Source organism: Podarcis raffonei, chromosome 6 (genome assembly GCF_027172205.1).
Source record: "Podarcis raffonei isolate rPodRaf1 chromosome 6, rPodRaf1.pri, whole genome shotgun sequence".
In the NCBI taxonomy this organism is placed as follows: domain Eukaryota; kingdom Metazoa; phylum Chordata; class Lepidosauria; order Squamata; family Lacertidae; genus Podarcis; species Podarcis raffonei.
The window spans coordinates 57,294,282-57,302,668 of record NC_070607.1 but is presented as its reverse complement, the minus strand read 5'-3'; positions in this window follow the sequence as shown (position 1 = coordinate 57,302,668).

Below are 8,387 nucleotides of genomic sequence, written 5' to 3'. Positions count from 1 at the left end.
GAGGAGGAGGAGGCAGAGCAGGAACAGCTGGCTGACACGTTATCACTAGAAAACATTCCAGACCCTGCCCCCCTTCTCCAAGAACCCGGCGAGCATTGAAAGTAGGAGAGCAAAGGGCTCGGAGACAGATGGCCCTAAGTGGCACCCGTAAGGTGGGTGGTGCTGTTGACGAATGAGGAAGTAGGAGAGATGGGGGGGTGGAGATTTACTCAGAGCAACACCATTACTCCAAGAGGCTGCATTTCTAAGCCTCTCTCTGTGAATATTGAATAAACAATATTGGTAAGTACTTTCCTTGTCTTATTCATTCCTGGCAACCTACCGTAGGGTCCTCTGAAGCCTGACACTTATATTAGAAGTAACCAAACACGAGGGGTCCATCTTTCATATATTTGTCCAGTTTACTTGGAGGATCAGCTTACACTTTAACTTCACCACTTTGATCTGTGGCCCAGGCGCTTTTACAGGTGACACATAAAGTTTGATCCTTGCTTGTAAGGGATTGGTCTTTTGGGGTGGTAGCTCCTACACTCTTGAACTCCCAGGCCTTTGCTGTACTCTTTTTGGCACCTGCTAAAAGCTTTTCTGTTTAAGCAAGCTTATTCAGATATGTGAAGTTGACATGCATTTTAATCCACACTTCTGGTTTGTAATGTGTATTTCTTCAATCTGTTGGTTTTTATCTATATTTTGATTTTTTTAAAATTGTTTTTATCTTGGACGAATCTAACATATATTTTATATTTTTGGTAAAGAACTTAGAGGTTTTATTTACAGCAAAGTGATATACAAATTCCATTACATAAAATAAAAGCAGAACCTTCCTCTATACTCTGCGGAGGTCATGTCAGCTCATTTCCTGGCAAACTGTAAAGTCCCTGCTCTCTGACACAAGGGGTCTCCCTCTCCATGGTTTTCATTCCGACATCACTCAGTGCAATATGGTGCTACCTTTAGTACCCTGTGAAGGAAGTTAACTCAAGGCACTCCTTCCTCATGGTTTGGAGGAGGACTGCCAACCCACATGCAGCAAAACTGTGCCACAGGTAAGAGTGGAGCATGTTTGGAGAGCACATATACAGTGGTACCTCAGGTTAAGAACTTAATTCATTCTAGAGGTCCGTTCTTAACCTGAAACTTGAAACTTTTTAACCTGAGCTAATGGGGCCTCCCACTGCTGCTGCACTGCCGCTGCGCAATTTCTGTTCTCATCCTGAAGCAAAGTTCTTAACCCGAAGTACTATTTATGGGTTAGTGGAGTCTGTAACCTGAAGCGTCCTTAACCGGAAGCGTCTGTAACCTGAAGTACCACTGTACAGTGGTTTTCTGTACTAGGAGGTGCTGTAGTAGCTATGAACCAATTAACAAGGGGAAAAGAGCAGTAGAACACATAGAGATGGAGATGGGCCCTGTGAGTTTCATGGCTGAACAGCGTCCTGAACTCATGTCTCACCAGGCCTGATCTGACACTCTCACTGCTATGCCACACTGTTTCTGTAAATTAAGGTAATGCATGCAGATAATTTAAGAAGTTTGTGGGCCAAAACTGATTCTGCAAAATTTTCTCTCTATCATCTCCAGCCTGTGCAACGGATTGGGGTCAAAGCACAGGACATAAATGTTAGACCCACCCCTACATTCTCCACCCCTGGGGACACACACATTATGTTTCCTAAAAGAAAATGGTTTTGTTTGTAATTTGGCCTTTAGAATGCAATGTCCACAGGACCAAAACCACTTCCATGTGGTGCTCCTTCTGCCACTAAGAGTTTTGCAGACGATATAACATGTAAAGTCTCCTTGAAGATCTCTCTCTCTCTCTCTCTCTCTCTCTCTCTCTCTCTCTCTCTGTGTGTGTGTGTGTGTGTGTGTTTGCAGCTGCTTCCCTCACTATGGGAAACTATGGATGTAATAGATTGCAAACTGCATCCCTTTTGACTGCATCCTTGGGGACACATCATGCCAAGGGTTGCATGAGCTGTGCATGATTTGTCCATTCACCTGTGTTAGACACATGCACTGGTAAAACAAGTCTCATTCTTCTGCACAGAGTTTCACAATAGCTGAACACCCTCAAGGTTCAAACTATCACAGATAAAGGAGGCTCAATTCAAGATGGTTGCTCTAATTCTGAAGAACTTTGAGTAGGGATGGAAGGATCTGTCAGTTTCAGCTCTCTCATTTTCCCACTCTTAAGTTTGTTTCTCCACATTTCTGCAGCATTTTGTGGATTTTCTTTTTTAAAATCCTCACGAAAATTCCTCAGAATTTTAGCATTACCGTAATTTCTTCTAATAATGCACACATTTCTGCACGCAAGTTTTCCAAATATAATGTATTTTTGTGTGTTATGTTCATGGATATATTCCTTTTTATGCATGCTTTTATCTAACATGCAGTGGTTGGATAATTGCAAAATATGGAAAAGTGCAAATGTTGAGGGATGGCTGCATTTTGTTTCTCGTATTGTTTCAGAAAATGCAAATTTGATAAATTCAACTTTAAATGTAAACCGAGCATTTTTCATAAGTGAGGCTTAAATCACTTCTGATCCCCTTTTGACATTATTCATTTTAAAATCATTGTAGAAGGTGAAGTGATGAGAGGCATTTCTAATGCAAATGAACCTTCTGGCCAATTCTGTTCTTTACATTTGCACTAGAAAGCGACTGAAGCAAGAATCAGTTTAAGCCTGGTGCATTAAATGCCCTGAATATGAACACACATAATTAGGTTAAAGCCACACTTTCTTCAGAGGTAAACCAAAACCCTGTTCAGTTTATATACACAGGTACTTACATTGCTTTGCACGTGAGACACTCTTTGCTCATTTGCTGCACAATTGACATCAGTAATAACACTCCACACATTGTCACATAAATATAAATAGCTGCCATAAGCCACCAGCCAGTCAAGGCTGTAAATAATGTTGTCAATAGTGCTTTATTCAACTCACCACCAAGTAGGGAGATAGGCAGCCCTGGACTTTCTCAGCCACAGTGTTTGATTTAAAAGCACCTTATAGTCTGCAGAGCTTTTCTCCTGATTTTCATTTTGTCAATATTTCTAGCTGGTTTCACCCAGGCTCAGACTGGGAGAAAAAGGAGTGGATGGGGCTGATTATTGACTGCTGTGCTTTCAGGCATCTCCTTTCGGCAGAGAGCAGGTAGATGTCTCCCCGCCCCCCCCCACCCTCATCTCCATGCTCCATTTTCTCCAGGTGTAGGGTTTTTAAAAGACGCAAGCTGGTTGGATGAGTGAATTGTCTTTATGCAACAGAAGCCAAAAATGGCAGCAACCCTTTCAGCTACAGCATCCCATTGTTGACTTGTGCTCTGCTACCCATTAAAGCAGCCTTCTCCAGCCTGGTATCTATCAAGCCTTGGCAATTGGCCATGATGTCTGGGGCTGATGGGAGTTGTTGGGATCTAAAACACCCTGGAGGGCACTGAGTTAGAAATCTTGAGGTCTGCCAAAACTTTGGAAAGCTGCCAGCCATCTGCATGCAGTATGGGACACCCATCCACTGTCATAGGAAGCTGCCTTCTACTGAGTCAGATCATTGGTCCACCTCGCTCAGGATTCTGACTGGCAGCAGCTTTCCAGAATTTCAGAGACGGATCTTTTCCCAGCTTTACCTGGAGGTGCCAGGGATCGAAAGTGGGACCTTCTGCCTGCAAAGCAGAGGTTTTCCTACTGAGTCACAGCCCTTGGGGAAGGTTGTATTAAAACAATCCACTCTTCTGTCTGTTGAAGACTGAATATGGCCTACTGCCAAATAGTCCAGCCTAAAAGGACTTTCCTAACCCCCGTTACTCATCAACTCTAACATAATTCCGAAACACCCATTGGGCAAACCAAAATGTTACAAAGTGGTGTTCAAGCTTTCAAGCTTTCCAGAATTATTCTTCAGTAAGCAAAATAAATTTGTGGTGGGGTGCAGGAGAGAAAAGTCAACTGATTGGGGAGCTAAAATAAATTAATGGTGCTCCTCCTTGTGTCCCTCAATGTTGTGAGCATTCTGATATTTGAAGCAGGGGGTGGGGGAGAAGGCAGTGGGGCAGGCAGTGTGGGGCACATGAACGTCATTATCTCTCTGTGAGAGCAGCAGGCTGCCAAGCTGGCGTGACCCTGGAAGCTCACTGCGATGGTGGCTGTGCGAGCCAAGCAATCGATACATGAAAATCCAGCCCAGGCACAGAAGGTGACCTTGAGAGAAAGCGAGGGAGAGGAGAGTTGCATGGAATGTGAGAGGAGGGATGGTTTATGGGCACACAAAGAGCACCTGGGATGGAAAGAGTGAGCGAGGCAGAACCCATGTCCTCTGTGCATCTGCCTCTGTGCTCGCTGCATACGGAGCAGTACGAGGGGGGTGGGGAGGGAGCTCACAGGCAGGAGGAAGGCAGCACAGGGCTGTTCAAGCAGAAAGAAGAGCAGCGTCACTGGACAGAGCAAAGAAGACTCTGTGGATCTATCCAAGAGCCAGAGGTTGTTTTCTGTTTGGTATTCGCAGAGGGGCTATGTTTGTGCAGACATTTGTCAGGGAAAGCTGCTGTGATATACTGGGGTGCAGGGTTTCTTGGAATGGATGCTTTCAGCTTAACACCAGCATCACCAGCTTTCAGCATCACCAGCACCACCCTCTGGCACCTGGTCAGGTGTGCCATTTGAAATGCTGGGCAAGGTGTGTTCACTGTAGGTGAGCAGAGATTCATCTCAGGTCTTGATACATTCAATATTAAACATCAAGAAAGGGTATTTTAAGAACATTGGTTTCTCTTTATGCCCCGTGATAATCAAAGGTAAATCCTGGAATGATCAGACATGGCTGAAACACAGCAAAGATGCCTCTCACCTCCTTAAATCCACACTCCCACCTCCCGCAATACCCACAAGGCCATAATAAGTGATGCACTAGAATGGGTTTCTCCCTTGCTATTTCATACCTGTCCCTTCTCCACCACCCAGAAAATATTTCTGAATCTCTGCTTTGGAAGTCTGACATTAAACCATAGCTGTCAACTTTTCCCTTTTCTTGCGAGGGATCCTATTCGGAATAAGGGAATTTCCCTTTAAAAAAGGGAAACATTGACAGCTATGCATTAAACCAGGAGAAAGAGCCAGACCCATGTAGAAATCCCCCTTTGTATATATATAGATCTGGGCTTGGGCATCGTTTGCTTCGTCTACATTCTGTATCCGTTGCTTCTGAGTGCAGGAATACATGCAGATATGTATGTGTGCGTGCGCATGCATATACACAGAGGGACGTGGGTGTCCATGTGTGTTCTTCCTTGCAAGTACTTCCTTTCCCCATGCAAATACACAGTGTGCCCATCCATCCCTTGCTGATGCTGCATTGCTCCCCTGAGTCTCCTTCCAGTTCAATTTGTCCAGTTCAATTTGCAATTTCTCACATGAGTCAGCCTCTCTCCCTTCCCATGGGAGAGGCCATTTGGTAGACTAATTGCTCTCATGGCAAGTCAGCAAATGGCTACCGTTCCCTTGCATTTGCTCAAGGCCAATTCCTTTCCTTCTCATCACCTGCTGCTTTTTTGCTCCTGGATTCTTTCCCATATCCAAGCACATATCTGCACCAGCTCAGCCGGGCCACCAGAAACTAGGCCTCACCAGAAACTAGGCCAAGCTCTAGAGTTTCAGTTCTCCTAATGTTGCTCCATAAACACAGCCCTTTAGGCACCAGACTGTAACGTTAGGGACGGAGGAAACTGTAACGCTCTGAATAACGTAGGACTCCAACTTCCACCAGCCCCAGGCACCATGGCCAGTGAATGATGGGAGTTGTAGTCCAGCAGCCAAAGTTTCTCCATTCCTGCAACAACTGCAGGAATGGAGTGTGTGGTCGTCTGCAGAGAAAATCCAGCACACAAGTACTTCCTTGTATGTTCAGGCTCTGCACAGGTGTCCAGTATATCTGCACCCTGCCAACCTCCTGCTGCCTTGCCGCTCCCCCTCTAGAAAGGGCAAACTTTGAAGGCCAGTGGATTGTTATTAGGAATAGGGAACAAATTGTGGGGTGTATCATCTGGTTCAACATTTGTTCATCCTGCACTGTTCAATGCATTTCCCTGTCACTTTCCCAGCCCTAAAAAGTCTATTTTTAAAAAGTGATATATTACATTAGGATGACAGAGACCATCAATTCACTTTAATTGGTGAATCCCTCCCACAAGAGAGTGACAGTCTGGAGGCCTCCTCAGTCATAATACCCAGTTTCGCCAACACCCAACAGAAACGGTTTTCCCAATAAGAGAGAAACTCCACTGTTTCAGAAATGCTTCTTCCTAGCAATTTTGCTTTAGGTTTCTTGGGGGCGGGGGCCGTCCGTCCTCTTTATTTTTCCTTTAGCACAAGTTCCATTCAAAGTGTGTGTTTCCCAGCAACCAGCCAGTAGGATATAGACGATGCTGTTAACTGAAGGGCAGGAGCTCACGATTCCCATTGATTTAGATAATCAGTTTAAATATTAAAACAGCAGCAGAAGGGAGATAAAAACCCTTAACAGCAGAGATTAAGAAAGCAGTTTACAGAGGTGGGTATTTTGACAACATTCTGTTGCCCCACCTAGTGGCTCAAGGAAGAAAAGTGCATACTGATTCTCTTAAAGGCACTCAATTCTGTCTTGCATTGTGCGAGCAATACTTTCCATTTCTTTGTAGGCCCAAATATTGCAGTGAGGTGGGGGAGACCCCATAAAACTTTTTAACAATGACAACAGTGATGGGTGTTGCTGTCCAAAGAATGGTGCTGAAATAGGTGTTTAAAATTATTTCACTGGAGATTAAACAAAAATTCTTGGGGAATTTGTTGCTTTCTATTGCTTTTTTTTCTAGGAGAGAGTAGAAAGAAATTTAAAGTGAGGAGTTGGGGATTTAAGGCAAGATCTGATACCCCTCACCCTGTAAATCCATGCCAGTAACAGAATACATGCCAGTTCTTCTAAATACCCCCTTAATGTTCTCTCTCTCTCTCTCTCTCTCTCTCTCTCTCTCTCTCTCCCTCTCTCTCTCTCTCTCCTCCTCCTCCTCCTCCTCCTCCTCCTCTTCCTCCTCCTCCAGCTTCCTTAACCTCTCTCTCCTCTCCAGCCCAAACAATGGGACTGCTAAATGGAGATTTCACTAATGAGGTTTGGCTGCTTCACATAAAATGGATTTAGACAATCACTGGTGACCCACCTTCTATGTGCATTATGACACAGCCATGTGCACTTCTTATCACTCTGCTGTAGACACTAAACAGTGTTTTGTGCATGAGAATTGCATAGAAACCCAACAGATCTTGTGGGCTTTCGGGGCAGAGAAGTGTGTGATTTTGGTTGAGCAGAATCACTGCGGGAGAAGAAGAAAAAACAAAGTGAAATGTTCCCCCCTTCCCTTCCTTCTTTTGCTTCCTAGAGACTGCGCACTTAAGCAAAGGGATTATATTCTCCTCCACATCATTTCCATCTAATTGAATTTAGCAGAAGGTTGGTGCCGAATCAAATGCTTCTTGATGTTTCTTCAGGCTTCTGTCTATTTGAAACAGACTTTCCATGTATTTATTCAACTTTAAGAACAAGATCTTAAGGAAGAAGTTACAAAAAACATACAAACATATGGGCAAATGTGATCTTTGAATTTATTCTTCTAATACATAATTTTAAAGAAATAGATGACTTCTCCACAGATCTATCAGGCTGGATTTTAATGTAGCTTCTGGAGCAGGATGCTGTATCGCAGATCCTCTGACCTAAACCATTCAAATTGTGTTGGAGCTTCCACTTTTATTCTGTTTCATAGCAATGCAAACTTTGCAATGCAGGTTTGAAATTGAGGGATTGGACCACCTTTTTATTTTAAAGAGTAGACCCAGCCTACCTACTTATTATCTTGGGATCTCACCTCAATTGTCCCATCAGCACAAGGATTGCCTCCACCTGTGTGTGCCCTATCATCCCAAATTTGTTCCTAGGAACCCCGAAAACAAATTTATGGGGGGGGGGAGGGGGGAGTTCCATTTGCCAGGCAGAAATCCTTGCACTAATGGGACCATTTACTTAGTGCTAAAACCAACGCCATGCAGAACTTGTCTGAGGCCGGGGGGGCAGGAGTCTTGTTAGAATAAAATTATAAACTCAAACAAAAAAGCAGGCAGTCTCTGGTGGCCCCCACCCCCCAGCTTATCCCTCCAAAGTCCGGGGCAAGTGTACACAATGCCCCCCTCCCCCTTCCCTGCTTTGCGTGGGCCTGGCTACAACCCCTCCAGGATTTAACCTTTAACTTTCATTAGGTTAACAGAAATCAATCAGAAGTATTTAGAAAATTAATTTTCACTTGAGTTTGTATTTTATTTTAATCAAACGATTGCATACGTATACCATTAATTAG